At 39.1% G+C, this 16,768-nt stretch overlaps 1 protein-coding gene across 1 annotated transcript in view; it reads left to right on the forward strand.

The window, feature by feature from the left end:
- BEND6 (BEN domain containing 6) overlaps positions 1 to 8,892 on the forward strand; it is a 76,133-nt gene extending 67,241 nt beyond the window's left edge. The window contains exon 7 of the mRNA XM_082414366.1: positions 8,856 to 8,892. The gene's annotated coding sequence lies outside the window, so the exon portion shown is untranslated. The remainder of the gene's footprint in view (positions 1 to 8,855) is intronic.
- Positions 8,893 to 16,768: the final 7,876 nt, after the last annotated feature.

Consider the following 16,768-nt stretch of genomic DNA (forward strand, 5'->3'; position numbering starts at 1 on the left):
GTTTAGAGTTGCTTTTCAATTTACCCAGTAACTCTGAGTTCAGTTTTAGCAATACTGAGCTGACACAAGATTTATTGAATTTACTTAACTTGGACAAATGTAGTTTTCAAACTGATGTGCTTTTGCTCTGAAGGCAAATCAATTTTTTTAAAACAGATGAACAGGATTTTTCCAGTGTGGATTTAAAAAGTAAAGGAAAAATTTTCTTTCAGGTACTGGCAAACTTAAATGTGTTTGGAACAGAATGGGTATGTGAATCTACTTTTTTCAACTGTAAGTTTTATGAAATATATGTATAGATCAAGTATTTGTGATGAAAAAGGCATTCAGATGAATTGAGATGAGCTTTAAGTATAAAATACACATCAGATTTTAAAGACTTAGCATGTAAATCATTCACATTAATAACTTTATATTGATAACATGTTGAAATAATATTTTGGAAAAACTGAGTTAAATAAAATATTAAAATTAAATCCATCTGTTTATTTTAACTTTAGAATTACATATGTAATTAGAATTACATTATAATTCTATTGGACAGTACTCTGTATCTGACAGTACTCTCAAATCTGGGTTTCTCTAATCCAGACCTCACTCTTGACTTCAAGATCCATAGTCAACTGCCTTTTCATTTTCACGTGTTGTCCCATAGGTATCCAAGCTGAATATGTCCAAAGCTGAACTTATGCCTCACCATATCTGTTTTGGAGAATGGCATGACTATCCACCTAGTTTCTCAAACTCGAAACTTAGAAGATATTTGAAACCTTTTCTTTATCTTGCCTTTTCTCTCTCACCTTTTAAGTATCTCTGAATCTATATTTTCCTCACTATCATCACTGCCCTTGTTTCTCTTGCTTAGAGTACAATAATAACTTCATAACAAGTCTCACTACCTTCATTCTTGTCCCTTCCTAATCCATCCTCCACAGTAACTCAGAAATGGCCATTGTGAAATACTCATTTATTCTTATAACTTTTATTGGTCAAGAAGACATTCAGACTCATAACAGAAAACCCAACTTAAATCACTTGAATGGACTTATCATTTTGAATAACAAGAACTCTGGAGATGGCTTCAGGCTTTGCTTGAGTAGCTCAATGGTATCATTGCTGTGTGACCTGGGATGCTTTTGGCCTTTCCCTTAGGGTTATAGCATGACTGGCACAGTTTTACACATGCTGGATTTAAGGCAAGAAGGCAAGGGGTGGAACAAGCCCTGGATATCAAAAAATCAAAAGCTTTGCCAGAAGCCTTTTCAAGTAGATTTGCATTTCTCTGGCAAGAACTGTATCAATGTGGCCATCCCTCATTGCAGTAGAGGCTTGGAATGTGAATTTTTACCATTCCTAGCTTCTGTAATAAAGGTAGGCAAGCGGGAGAAGGGGAGTGGATGGTAGTTTAACCAGTCTATGAGGTTTACCATTTTTCTCCCCTACTGAAAATCCTTCACTAGTTCCCCACTTTCTTCAAGATAGTAAAGTTCAACCTTTCTGGTTTCCTTATAATAAGAGTTCATTTTTTTTGTCTTTCTCCGTTACTAGGTAGTGAGTTTCTTGAAAAGAGTCTAACCCTGGTTATTAGCAATGTCTAGCACATAGTAGAAGCTCAGTAAATGCTTGTGTAGTATTGGACATTTCCTACATATCAGTTCATTTTTATGAATCGTTTACATCTCCAAATATTCCTATTTCCCAGTGAACTTCTAAGGGAAATAAGATACTCTTCTGTTTTAAATTTCAGATATATAGTTATGCCTTATATAACCTTTCATGTTTACTTTGAAGAGAAATTGAGGTACTCTTAAAAATGAGTTGAAAATATTTCCTGTTTTTTTAATATTGTAGAGATGCTCAGGGTTTGGACAGAGAATTTTCAACAAGATTTTTATATTTAACGTTTTCTTTAAATTGCAGTTGATAGTGTGAAAAACAAAAACATCTTATAACCAACTTACCTTATAATCAGTACTGCTACCTGGTTTTATTGCTTAAGTTTGTGTTTTAATTTACAAGCACGTCGGTGCCAAGTGATATTTCTTTACTTGTCATGAGTTAATGAGGAAGGTGAGGAACAGTCTTAATATGAAATTTATATTCATCCACATTAGAGGAAAATGGTGCACTTTGGTAATCCTCAAGTTTTGAGAAGTGGTGCAGATTTGACCAAAGAGCATGAGAAATGGTTAAATAGGCAAATATAAAATACCATTTTTTTTTTGTTAATTTCTTTAAAAGAAAGCAAAAGTTGTAACATTATTTTGTCATTTGTACTAGACACATGACAATTAGAGCAGGGGTCCCCAACCCCCGGGCCACGGACTGATACTGGTCCGTAGCCTGTTAGGAACTGGGCCGCACAGCAGGACGTGAGTGGCGGGCGAGCGAGCAAAGCTTCATTTGCCACTCCCCATCGCTTGCATTACCGCCTGAACCCCCCCACACACGCACACACAACCCCCCCTGCCGTGGAAAAATTGTTTTCCACAAAACCAGTCCCTGGTGCCAAAAAAGTTGGGGACCGCTGAACTAGAGCATAAAATAGTAGGGGTTAGGTATAGTGAAGTGTATGGTTGCAAAGTTTCTATGTATTACATGAAGTGGTACAATATTAATTACATAGAAAGAAAAGATTGTATAACCAAAAAGTATAAATAAAATGGAAGTTTTAAAAATGTTTAAATACTTTTCTAAAAGGCAGGAAAAGGTACAGAAGAACAAAACAGTTAGTACAAACAAAACGTACAATTATAGGATTAAATATAGCCATAGCAATAATTACATTAAATAATAATGGTCTGGGCTTCCCTGGTGGTGCAGTGGTTAGGAATCTGCCTGCCAACGCAGGGGACACGGGTTTGAGCCCTGGTCCGGGAGGATCCCACATGCTGCAGAGCAACTAAGCCTGTGCGCCACAACTGCTGAGCTTGCGTTCTAGAGCCTGTGAGCCACAGCTGCTGAGCCCACGTGCCACAACTACTGAGGCCTGCACGCCTAGAGCCTGTGCTCCGAAACATGAGAAGCCACTGCAATGGAAAGCCCTCACACCACAACGAAGAGTAGCCCCCGGCCACAACTAGAGAAGGCCCACGCATGGCAATGAAGACCCAATGCAGCCAAAAATAAATAAATAAAATAAATTTATTAAAATAATAATAATGGTCTAAACACACCAATTAATAAGGCAGAGATGGACCAAAATGAATAAATAGCAAGACCCAATAATGTCTGTTTAGAGGAGATAGATATAAAATCAAAAGTTGAGGGTAAATGGATGGGGAATGTACTTTGGGATTCCTCCTGCTATGTACTAGAAACCCTGAACAATATTTATAAACATAGGAAGACTGAAAGATGGAGAGAAGGCAGACCAGCTGTGAACGTTAGAACTCACAGAATGACAGAATGGTGAGTTCCCTGAGTTTTCTGTTTGCCTCATATTCCCAGACTTGGAACTGAAGAAGCTAGCAACCTGGAAATGCCAATGGATGCAGACAAGAAAGCCCTGCAAAAAGCCTGTCTTTCTTCAAAAGATCAGGGAGGGGCAGGTTAGCAAGACAGAAAACATTATTTTACACAGTAACCTCTCTGCTTCAGCCAAATACCACAGAGAACACTGCAGCTTCACCCAAACCACCAAAGGCCAAGTGGGGAGCCTGGACTTCCATCTTTGCCAGCTTATAATGAAGTACCGCTGACCTGAATCCCATCCCACTGGGTTGATGTCAGAGGAGGCCTAATGGAGAGTCATAACATTTACCTTTGCTCAGCATTAAGGAGCCTCTTCCCCCAACTTCAGGTATTAACAGAAGCTAACTAGGGAGCTTGGACTTCTTTACTACCTGGTAGTAACCAGGCAACAAACAACATCCCCCTTTCTGCTCCTAAAGTGGTGTCAGCGGAAACTAACTGAAGCAGAAAGTTTATGATCTAGAGTCTCATAATACCAATATGTCTACGTCTGTTTCAATAAAGTCACATGGGGCTTCCCTGGTGGCGCAGTGGTTGAGAATCTGCCTGCCAATGCAGGGGACACGGGTTCGAGCCCTGGTCTGGGAAGATCCCACATGCCGCGGAGCGACTAAGCCCGTGAGCCACAATTGCTGAGCCTGCGCGTCTGGAGCCTGTGCTTCGCAACGGGAGAGGCCACGATAGTGAGAGGCCCGCGCACCGCGATGAAGAGTGGCCCCCACTTGCCGCAACTAGAGAAAGCCCTCACACAGAAACGAAGACCCAACACAGCCATAAATAAATAAATAAATAAATAAATAAATAAATAAATAAATAAATAATTAAAAAAAAAAAATAAAGTCACATGTCATTCCTAGAACCAGGAATATCTTGAGTGAAAAAGACAATAGATACCAACACTGAGTTGCCATAGATGCTAGAATTATCTGACACAGATTTTAAAGCTTCAGCAAGCAATTAAGACATGTTTTTGAAACAAATGAAAACATAGAATGTCTCTGCACAAAAAAGAGGACGTCTCAGCAAAGAAATAGAAGATATAAAGAACCAAATGGAAATTTTAGTAATGAAAAATACAATAACCAAAATAAAAAACTCAATGGATTGACTCAAGAGAGGAATGGATGGGACAGAGGAAGGAATCAGTGAAGTTGAAGGTAAAACAATAGAAATTACACAATCTGAACAAGAGAGGAAATAGACTGGGGAAAAAAAGAATCCAGCCACAGGTACCTGTGGGACTATAACAAAGAAGCTAATATTCATGTCATCAGAGAGCCAGAAGGAAAGGAGGAGGGCAGGGCTAGAAAAGTATTTGAAGATATATTGTCTGAAAACTTCCCCCATTGAGCAAAGACAAATCTCAATTCAAGAAGCTGAGTGAATTTAAGAAATCCATACCAGTATGTATCAGAGTCACACTTTGGAAAACTAAAGACAGAAGTCTTGACAGCATTGAGGAAGAAAGGCACCTTACATATAGAGAAAAATAATTTGAATGACAGAAGAGGCCAGAAAGAGGCACAACATTTTTCAAATACTGACAGAACTGTCAACATAGATTATCTGGTGAAAATATCTTTCAGGAATGAAGGAGAAATCAAAACATTCTCAGATGAAGGAAAACTAAGGAAATTTGTCATCAACAGACTAATGCTAAAATGAATGTTTAAGGGAACTTCTGTAAACAAACCATTAAAGGAGGAATCTTGGAACATCAGGAAGGAAGAAAATATAGTAAGTAAAAAATAAGGGTAAGCATGAAGCAGTATTGTGTTGTTTGAAAGTGGACTTAGATTTGTTGTAAATATATGTTGCAAACACTAGAGAAACCACTAAAATTTAAAAAAAATTTTTAAAAGTATAATTGATATGCTAAGAGAGAAGATAAAATAGGATCATATAAAATGCTCAATTAAAACCAGAGAAGGGAGAAAAGATTGGAAAACAAAAACAAAAGCAAAAACAAAAAGGGACTTCCCTGGTGGTCCAGTGATAAAGAATCCGCCTTCCAGTGACCGGGATGCGGTTTTGATATCTGGTTGGGGAACTAAGATCCCTCGTGCTGTGGGGCAACTAAGCCCACACGTCACAACTACTGAGCTCGCCCGCCTCAACAAGAGAGCCCGCGAGCCGCAAACTACAGAGCCCACGTGCTTTGGAGCCCGCACCACAACTAGAGAGAGAAAGCCTGCACACTTCAACTAGAGAGAAGCCCGCGTGCTGCAATGAAGACCCAACGCAGCCAAAAAAATAAATGAAATAAATATTTTTTTAAAAAACCAAAAAACAAAAAAAGAAGAAAGAAAAAAGAACAAGGTAACACGTAGAAAAGTTACAAATGTAGTATATGTTAATCTATCTATACCAGTAGTCACTTTATTTTTTTATTTTTATTTTTGGCCACACCACAAGGCTTGTGGGATCCTAGTTCCCCAACCAGGGATTGAACCTGGGCCCCCTGCAGTGGGAGTACAGAGTCCTAACCACTGGGCAGCCAGTGAATTCCCCCAATAGTCACTTTAAATGTGAATAGTCAAAATACACTAACTAAAAGAGATTGTTGAGTAGATTTTAAAAAGTAAGAACCAACTGTGTGTTTTCTACAAGAAACATTTAGGTATAAATCTAACAAAATATGTGTAAGGGAATATATGTGTTAGGAAATATATATGTAAGGAAAAATCGTGTACAGAAATATATGAGGAAAACTAAAATTCTGAAGAAAGAAATCCAAGAAGATCTAAGTAAGTCGAGAGATATTCTGGGTTCATGGATAGCAAGACTCAATATTGTTAAGATATCAGTTCTTTCAATTTGATTTGTAGATTCAGTGTAATCAGATGAGAATTCTAGCAAGTTACTTTGTGGATATCAACACACTGATTCTAAAGTTTATATGGCAAAGCAAAGACCCAGAATAGCCAACACCGTATTGAAGAAAAAGAGCAAAGTTGGAGGAGTGACTATCCAGCTTCATGACTCACCAAAAAGTGACAGTTGGTAGTGACAGAGTGGACAAATAGATAATGAAACAGAACACAGGACCCAGAAATGGATCCACAAGCATACAATCAGCTGACCTTTGACAGGAGCAAAAGCAATTCAACGGAGAAAGGGTAGTCTTTTCAACAAATGGTGCTGAAACCACCAAACCTCCACATGCACAAAAGTGCTGTGGTGCCTCCAGAGCATAGAGTACTACTCAGCAGTAAGGAGGAACAGACTTTTGTTATTTAAAACAACTTAATTATCCTGAGTGACAAAAGTCAATCTCAAAGGATTACATATTGTATGATTCTATTTGTATAACATTCTTGAAATGACAAAATTCTTAAGATTAAGGAGTTAAGGAGGTTAAGGAGGTGTTGAGGATGTCAGGGAAGTGAGGGTGACTATAAAAGGACAGTGGTAGGGGTCTGTGGTGATGGAAATATTCTGTATCTTGACTGTGTCACTCAGTATCCTGGTTGTGATATTGTACTATAGTTTTGCAAGATTCACCAAGGGAAAACTGAGAAGAAGATACATGGTGTCTCTGGGTATTGAAATCCTTACAACTGCATGTGAATCTAAATTATCTCAAAAAAAAATTCAATTAAAAAATAAAAAAACCCTCATCTAGACATGCTTCATGAGTCAGTCAAATACAGCACTGCCCAGTAGTATATGGCTGTATTTTTTTCTCTTCTAGGCTGGTTAACTCAACAGAACCCTAAGTGTAATTACACTTCTTTACCCCTGTATATTCTTTTTGGTGGGGGAGTGGGACAGGCTGTTTTCCTACAGTCATTAGGAAAGTAACATAAACAAAAAAATCACCAAATTTCTACAAATTTTAACGTGTCCAAGAGCCTAGCAACCCATACCCTATGATAGACTATGTCCTCCACCCAGTACTGAATTCAAGGTAGCTGCCATTGGTCTAGTTTTGAAGGGATGACTTAAAGATGATCTAGTAGGATCTCTTTTCTGTACTCAGCAAAACAAGTTTCAAGAGGTTAAATGAATTGCCGTAATCACAGAGTTTGTCATGAACAGATAACGAACACTTACCATATCGTTCTTTGTATTTACTATCCAGTATTTTGAAACTGTGGTTTTAAATCATGTTCTGCCTTTTAATATCTACATGACCTTGAAGAACTGATCTTTCAACAAGGATAATATAATAACCTCATAAATGGTTCCAGGTTTTGTGGGGCTTATTGCTTATTGAATTTGGCAAGCTCTGTTTAAGAAACCCCCCCACAAAACTATGAATACAGTGTTAGATGCACTTTGAAATATTATTTAGACCAAGAAAAGCATACATATTGTCTTTTCATTTGACAAGTTTTTAATATACTTTTCTATATTAATAAGAGTAATAGGAAGCTCATTTTGAGTATCTTTTAACATAGTTGATGGAAATTTGGTTTTTATTTTTGACAGTTTACAGAGGTGTCTTTAAAATTCTCAACCGTCTGTTAGTAATGCGGTGTAATTTTTTTTTGATTGTTGTCAAATTTGAGGAAACTTCTGTTGAGTTTCTTTGAAATCTGAGCTGTAAAACTTTGGTGCACTTTAAATTTTCTATGGAGTGAGTGCTCTTAAATATTCTTTAAATTGACCACATTCAGAGTATTTCTAGAAGACATCCCAAACTGAGATGGCCACCAATAAATGTAATTAATTACACATGGAAGAGATTACAAAACACAAAAGTATATCCCAGTCAACCCTTAATAAAATCTTAGAAGTGCTCACTGCCACTTTGTGGAGGAGCAGGAGGAGAAGGCACAAAGGAGGAGCAGTTGAAGTGGAAAGAGACAGTGCTGTGCTCTTAATGGATTATGGTTAAAATGTGTAATTTTTGCAAATTTTACAGAAACATAACCATGTGAACATATTTCTAGGGCCCCTTTGTTGGAAGGTATCCAATGCAAGTAAACTGTTAGCTTCACACTAATTCTGCCACAACCTCGTTCGTTGGATTTGTTAGCTTTAAATGAGGTAAGGGAGGCTTGGACATTTTCCAGAAACTTAACAAGCAATCAATAAATGTGACTTGAAGAATGACAGAATAGTTGATAATTTTTTAAAGATGATGGTTATGTATGGGTGTACTGGGGGTTCATTTTACTTTGTGTTTTAAAACTTCCATAATACTTTTTTTTTATGTCACTTGAGATAAAAATATATCTAAAATACTTTAGTTTCTATGGTGGAATTCCTCTGAATAAATTATACAGTTCCCAATTCTCCTCATGAATAATAGTTATTAATAATTTGCATTTTTGAGCAAAAAAAGTAGTAGATATAAAAATAACATGTAACTATTAAAAGTATTATAAAACTGCCATAAATTTGCCCTGTTTTTTTAAATTTGCTTTTTATAGGTTTTATAGGTACCTGAAACAAAAGCACCTTCAGTTGTAAGTCTTAACGTTGGATCTTGTTGGAGACTCTGCAGCCTCCCTGGCAGTGAGCACAAGGACAGGTGCAGTGACAGGCTGGGAGACACCCATGACATCGCTGGGCTGTCCTGATCGGAGCACAAGCTCGTGAAGAAGCTGCAAGTAGATTCCACCCTCAGTACAAGTGACGCATCAAACCAGAGACTTTGTAGCAGGCCCATGAGCATGCAATGTTGTTTCTTGGAAATATGCATTTCCCCATCCCAAAATAAAATAGGTATACTGAAAAAATTTAAGTATATTCCTGCCTCAAACCAAATACCAGGAAAAAATTAAAGATGGAGTAAAGAGCTAAAAGTGAAGCCATTACAAAAAAGTAAGCAGGGGTGAATATTTTTATGTTCTCTAAAGGAAAAGGACTTCCTAAGTCTATAGTTAGTGCAACAAAAGTGCCAAAGAAAAATTTATTAACATCTGAGTTCCTGCCCTGTGTTCTGCGTCCTCCGTGGAGATGACAGTCTCAACAGAGAGTTCTACCCTGTGCTGGAATGTGCGCTCAGTGTTTTCATCTGTTCTATGGCAGTGTTTTTCTGTGAATGTCTTTCTTGCATTTGACAATTTTGCAGCTCTTTCCCACATTTTTTCTTATAAAATCACTTACCGATGCTGTGCCATAGCCTTTCATGAACACTTGTTTCTTAATGACTTGGTTTTTCCCAGTTCAGCTATTTGCATCTGGGTTTGTGGATGGTGGGAGGGGCCCTCTTTGCTTCACAGAGACCACTGACTCTGGCTGCTGTGGCTCTTCTGAGGAATGTTTTGTGTAGCCCTGCTTGCTCTGTCATCTGACCCAGGCTCAGTTGGAGAGGACATGTCACTGGCCCTGCATCCCCAGGTCCTTCACCAGCACAGCAGACAGAGGACAAAGCCCCTGCTCTTCCAGATGAGCCCTGCACCTCAGGGGGTATGTTTTTGCTGGACCTTTCTGAGATCTGCTGCCAGGAGCCCTCCAGATGCTCTCTGTGCCTGTTCTCTCTGCATCTGACTTCTGCTGAAGCTCAGCTCACCTCTCCCCTCAGTTGTTAGATTTACAGATTCTAGATTTTGCATTTCTGGAGGAGTTTCTGCCTTTCAGGAAGTATACTTGCCTGGTACTTTCTGAGATCTGCCACTCATGAGGCCCCTTGACATTTCCTTTGCATTTTCTGTTTAATTTTAATTGCATTTCTTTAGAGTTTTTTAAGATTTAATTTTATTTATTTATATTTATTTTTGGCTGTGTTGGGTCCTCGTTGCTGCACGCAGGCTTCCTCTAGTTGCGGTGAGCGGGGGCTACTCTTTGTTGCGGTGCACGGGCTTCTTATTGCAGTGGCTTCTCTTGTTGCAGAGCACGGGCTCTAGGCACGCGGGCTCAGCAGTTGTGTCTCACGGGCTCTAGAGCGCAGGCTCAGTAGTTGTGGTGCACGGGCTTAGTTGCTCCATGGCATGTGGGATCTTCCCGGACCAGGGCTCGAACCTGTGTCCCCTACATTGGCAGGCGGATTCTTAACCACTGTTGCCACCAGGCAAGTCCGTGTTTCTTTAGAGTTTTGCAGATTTTTTCTGTCACCTATTTGCTGAGAAAGTGGGGCATTGAAAAAGAATATTTGGTTACTTGTTATTTTTCCTCATTGTTTTGTTTGCTTTCTCAGAGGAGGAGTAGAGAGGTAGCAAGGTTACCAGCGTTTATACCAGAGTTACGTCTACTGTTGCTACTTGGATGCCCAGTGCAACTCTGATTCTCCTTCTTTTACTCAGAACCTGTGTCCTCATACTCCTTGGGGCTCTTGTAATCTTTGTCTCTGATATACTGGAATTGGAAGAACATGTGCCTGTTGTTTAGCTTTTTAAATTTATTGTACTGGATACATGATGGATCTCTCAAATCTGGGAAAATTTATTTTATTACTTTTTATACAAATTATAATGTTCTCCCACCCTTCAGTTTATCTCTTTCTGGAAGTCCAATTATCCTGGAAATCCAGTTACCATGGACTGAATCTCTTTGTCTTATATCTTTTTCTGCAATTTTTTGTGAGTCTCCCAAGCTGCTTTTTCTGTTTCTGGGACATTTCCTTGCCTATGTAAATTCCAGCCATCTATTGAATTTTTAATTTCAACTGTCAAAATTCTAATTTCCAAGACCTAGTTCTTGTTCCCTGATTATTTCTTTTTCATTAAAATACTATGTTTATTTCTGGATGCCCTTTATTTATCCCTCTAGAAAAAAATTCTTTTTAAATATTATTTTCTGGGCAGTATCTGTTTCACGGAACCAAGATCTCTTTTTCTCCCCAGGGCCTTTCCATTTGATCCTTGGATGTTCTTTCATATTTAAATGTTACAGGGAACTTCACTCTTGAATCGCTGGGTAGAAAGCCGTCTGTTTGGGCAGTTATCCTACGCATCAGTCTTGAGACTGAGTCCTTTGTTTGGTGCTGCATTGCTCTCCAGAAGATCTTGTGGTTCTTCCGGCTGTTAATACTTTGCACATGTGACAGCAAAAAGGGGCTGGAAGTGACGGTGTTCCCAAAACAGACTTTCAGTGAATTCTCTTTTCAGCTCTGACTCATGCCCACAACTGCACCTGGTGTCCTGGGCCCTGGATGTCTCCTTTTAACTTAATGCAGAGACTGTCTTGTGAGTAGAGATGTGGAGATGTGTAGGAGGAGGGATTTATGGCTCCTGTATGCAGTCTTTCAACCTCTCTTTGTTACATGGAACCTTATCTACATCATCCATTATAGCAGGTCAGTTATGAGCCCCTCCTGGGTTTTCTGGGGCAAACTGGTTTGCTTCCTCTGCCCTGTGAAATCAGTTACTACTCTATTTAATTTCTCACAAAATTTTTTCAAATGGCTGATGCAGATAATACCAGATAACACACTGTAAGGTTGTATGGATCAAATGAAGTTATATGTGTAAGATGCATAATACAGCACCTGGCATGGAGTAATCATTCTATAAATGGTAGTTATACATGTAAAATGACCTCTCAAAATCCCAGATTACTTCCCTAGATGATGAAGACAAAAGAAAAATCTCCTCTGTTGCTGTCTTTGTGGACTTATTTATTTTTTTATATTCATCTTGAAAAAAAATTGGGAGAGAAATGAAATAAATTCATGCTTTAATTTGCCATTTTAATGTCTTAATTACTAGAGATTATAACACCTGATAATTATAACTCAAAATTCTTTGTTTTTTAAGAATATTTTGACTATTTTTATAAGTTTATTAGTCCAGATGAGGTGTTTTTTTTTTTTTTTTTTTTTTTAATTTATTGTTGGCTGCGTTGGGTCTTTGTTGCTGTGTGCGGGCTTTCTCTAGTTGCGATGAGTGGGGGCTACTCTTGTGGTGCGGGCTTCTCATTGCGGTGGCTTCTCTTGTTGTGGAGCACGGGCACTAGGCACATGGGCTTCAGTAGTTGTGGCACACAGGCTCAGTAGTTGTGGCGCAAGGGCTTAGTTGCTCTGCAGCACGTGGTATCTTCCCGGACAAGGGCTCAAACCCGTGTCCCCTGCATTGGCAGGGGGATTCTTAACCACTGTGCCACCAGGGAAGCCCCCAGATTAGTTTTATGATCATTCTGATTGGAATTACATTTAAGCAGTTTTCAAATTGAGAAAGAAGTTATATCTCTGCAAAACTGATTCTTCCAATTCAGGAACAAGGTCAGCTTAAATGATAGCTTTTCTTTTTTTTAGTAAATATTTGCATTTTTTTTCATATAGGTCTTACACACGAATTTAAATCCTACGTTTTTTATATTTTTATATTTTGTAGGTTGTTGCTCTAAACATTTTTTTCTGTTATTTGTTTTGCTTTATTGAAGTATAGTTGATTTATAATGTCATGTTAGTTTCAGATATACAGCAAAGTGATTCAGTTGTATTTACTTTTTTAGATTTTTTTCCATTATAGGTTATTACAAGATATTGAATATAGCTCCCTGTGCTATACAGTAGGACCTTGTTGTTTATCTATTTTATATATTACTATATAATAATATATATTATATATATATAATGTATGTGTATCTGTTAATCACAAACTCCTAATTTATCCCTTCACCCCTTCCCCTTTGGTAACCATAAGTTTGTTTTCTATGTCAGTGAATGTGTTTCTGTTTTGTAAATAAGTTCGTTTGTATCTTTTTTTTTTTTTTTTAGATTCCACAAATGAGTGATATCATATATTTGTCTTTCTCTTACTTACTTCACTTAGTATGATAATCTCTAGGTCCATCCATGTTTCTGCAAATGGCATTATCTCATTCTCTTTTATGACTGAGTAATATTCCATTGTATATATACACCACATCTTCTTTATCCATTCCTCTGTTGATGGACATTTAGGTTGCTTCCACGTCTTGGCTGTTGTGAATAGTGCTGCTATGAATGTAGGGGTGCATGTATCTTTCCAAATTAGAATTTTCCCTGGATATATGCCCAGGAGTGGGATGCTGAATCATATGCTAACTCTACTTTTAGTTTTTTAAGGAACTTCCATGCTGTTCTCCATAGTGGCTGCACCAATTGATATTCCCACCAATAGTGTAGGAGTGTTCCCTTTTTTCCACACACCTCTCCAGCATTTATTGGAGTTCTTTTTTTTTTTTTATTGAAGTCTCCAGCATTTATTTGTAAATGATGATGGCCATCCCGACTGGTGTGAGGTGGTACCTCATTGTAGTTTTGATTTGCGTTTCTCTAATAATTAGCGATGTTGAGCTTCTTTTCATGTGTCTGTTTGCCACGTTTATGTCTTCTTTGGAGAAATGACTATTTAGGTCTTCTCAGTTTTTGATTGGGTTGTTTGGTTTTTTGATATTGAGTTGTATGAGCTGTTGGTGTATTTTGGAAATTAAGCCCTTGTCAGTTGCATTGTTTGCGAATATTTTCTCCCAGTATATAGGTTGTCTTTTCGTTTTGCTTATGGTTTCCTTTGCTGTGCAAAAGCTTATAAGTTTGATTAGGTGCCATTTGTTTATTTTTGCTTTTATTTCTTCTGCCTTGGAAGACTGACCTAAGAAAACATTGCTACATTTTATGTCAGACAATGTTTTGCCTGTGTTCTCATCTAGGAGCTTTATGGTATCGTGTCTTATATTTATGTCTTTAAACTATTTTTTGGGGGGATGGGATTAACATTTTTTTTTTATCAAATAATTTTTTTATTGGAGTATAATTGCTTTACAGTGTTTTGTTAGTTTTGGTGTACAGTCAAGTGAATCAGCTTGCTGTGCAAAAGCTTTTAAGTTTAATTAGGTCCCATTTGTTTATTTTTGTTTTTATTTTCATTACCCTAGGAGGTGGGTCAAAAAAGATCTTGCTGTGGTTTATGTCAAAGAGTGTTTTTCCTATGTTTTTCTCTAAGAATTTTATAGTGTCTGGTCTTAACATTTAGGTCTTTAATCCTTGTCTTGTTCCTGATCTTAGAGGAAATACTTGCAGTTTTTCACCATTGAGAATGATGTTTGTTGTATATGGCCTTTATTATGTTGAAGTCAGTTCCCTCTTTGCCCACTTTCTGGAGAGTTTTTATCATAAATGGGTGTTGAATTTTGTCAAAAGCTTTTTCTGCATCTATTGAGATGATTATGTGGTTTTTATTCTTTAATTTGTTAATATGGTATATCACATTGATTGATTTGCATATATTGAAGAATCCTTGCATTCCTGGAATAAATCCCACTTGATCATGGTGTATGGTCCTGGATTGGATTCTGTTTGCTAGTATTTTGTTGAGGATTTTTGCATCTATGTTCATCAGTGATATTGGTCTGTAATTTTCTTTTTTTGTGATATCTTTATCTGGTTTTGGTATCATGGTGATGGTAGCCTTGTAGAATGAGTTTGGGAGTGTTTCTCCCTCTGCAGTTTTTTGGAAGAGTTTGAGAAGGATCGGTGTTAACTCTTCTCTAAATGTTTGATAGAATTCGCCTGTGAAGCCATCTTGTCCTGGAGTGTTGTTTGTTGGGAGTTTTTAAATCACAGATTCAATTTCAGTACTTGTAATTGGTCCCAGATTAGGCCTGGGACTTCAACAGTCTCCCCGGGGCCCAAGCGGCCAGGGAAAACTCTAGCTGCACTCCCTTCCGATTCTCTGCTTTCCTGAGGGTCTCCCCTGTCCCCATTGATCCCTAATTGTGGGTGGGCCACTCCAGGCATGGTACCCTTCCCCTCCCCCAGCTTCCCCTCATGGGTGCTGGTCCAATTCGGCCGGCCTTTACTTTTCCTCCCCCCTTTCTCCCTCCCACTCCTGCAGGACCCACGTGGCTGGAGGAGGTCTCGGTGGACAGAGGATCAGGCCCAGGACCTCAGCAGGCTCCCCAGGGCCCAAGTGGGCAGGGTAAATGCTGGCCGCATTCTCTTCTGATTCTCTGCCCTCTCCAGGGTCTCCCCTGTTCCCCCTCTGGGCGTGGGAACCCCTCCCCTCCCCCAGCTGCTCCTCAGGGCCACTGGTCCCATCCTGCCTCTACTTCTCCTCCCCCTCCCTCCCCCCAACATCCTACCCAGTCGCTTGGGCGTCTTCCTGTTCCCTTAGGTGTCCGTGGTCCCCCACCAGTGCCTGGTAGGTGCACTAGTTGTGCAGAGACGTGAATTCCACGTCCTCCTAGTCTGCCATCTTGACTCTGCCCCAAGATTCTAAACTATTTTTTTAACATCTATGTATTTATTTGGCTGTGTCGGATCTTAGTTGCGGCACGCAGGATCTTTGTTGTCACGTGCGGAATCTTTGTTGCAGTATGCAGGATTTAGTTGTGGCATGTGGGATCTTTAATTATGGCATGTGAACTCTCAGTTGCGGCATGTGATCGAACCCGGGCCCCCTGCATTGAGAGCACGGAGTCTTAGCCGCTGGACCACCAGGGAAGTCCCAAGTCTTTAAACTATTTTGAGCTTTTTTTTTTTTTTTTTTTAAATAGGGGAAATATACCCTCCTAAGGGGACATTTTGTAATTTTGTGGATTTTTTTAAAATTAATTAATTAATTAATTTATGGCTGTGTTGGGTCTTCGTTTCTGTGCGAGGGCTTTCTCCAGTTGCGGCAGTGGGGGGCCACTCCTCATTGCGGTGCGCGGGCCTCTCATTATCGCGGCCTCTCTTGTTGCGGAGCACAGGCTCCAGACGCGCAGGCTCAGTAATTGTGGCTCACGGGCCCAGTTGCTCCGCGGCATGTGGGATCCTCCCAGACCAGGGCTCGAACCAGTGTCCCCTGCATTGGCAGGCAGATTCTCAACCACCGCGCCACCAGGGAAGCCCCTTGAGCTTATTTTTGTGTATGGTGTGAAGGAGTGTTCTAACTTCATTGATTTACATGCAGCTGTCCAGCTTTCCCAGCGCCAATTGCTGAAGACACTGTCTTTTCTCTATTGCATATTCTTGCCTCCTTTGTCGAAGATTAATTGACCATAGGTGTGTGGGTTGATTTCTGGGCTCTCTATTCTGTTCCATTGATCCATATGTTTGTTCTTGTGCCCGTACCATGCTGTCTTGATTGCTCTAGCTTTGTAGTATTGTCTGAAGTCTAGAAGGGTAATGCCTCCAGCTTTGTTCTCTCTCCTCAGGATTGGTTTGGCAATTCTGGGTCTTTTGTGGTTCCATATCAATTTTTGGATTATTTGTTCTAGTTCTGTGAAAATTGTCATGGGTAATTTGATGAGGATCACATTAAATCTGTGGGTTGCTTTGGGTAATATGGCCATTTTAACAATGTTAATTCTTCCAATCCAAACTCATGAGTTATCTTTCCGTTTCTTTGAATCATCTTCAATTCCCTTTATCAGTGTTTCATTGTTCTCAGCATCTGTCTTTAACCTCTTTGGTCAGTTTTATTCCTAGGTGTTTTAT

Source organism: Balaenoptera physalus, assembly GCF_965194825.1.
Source record: "Balaenoptera physalus genome assembly, chromosome: 11".
NCBI lineage: Eukaryota > Metazoa > Chordata > Mammalia > Artiodactyla > Balaenopteridae > Balaenoptera > Balaenoptera physalus.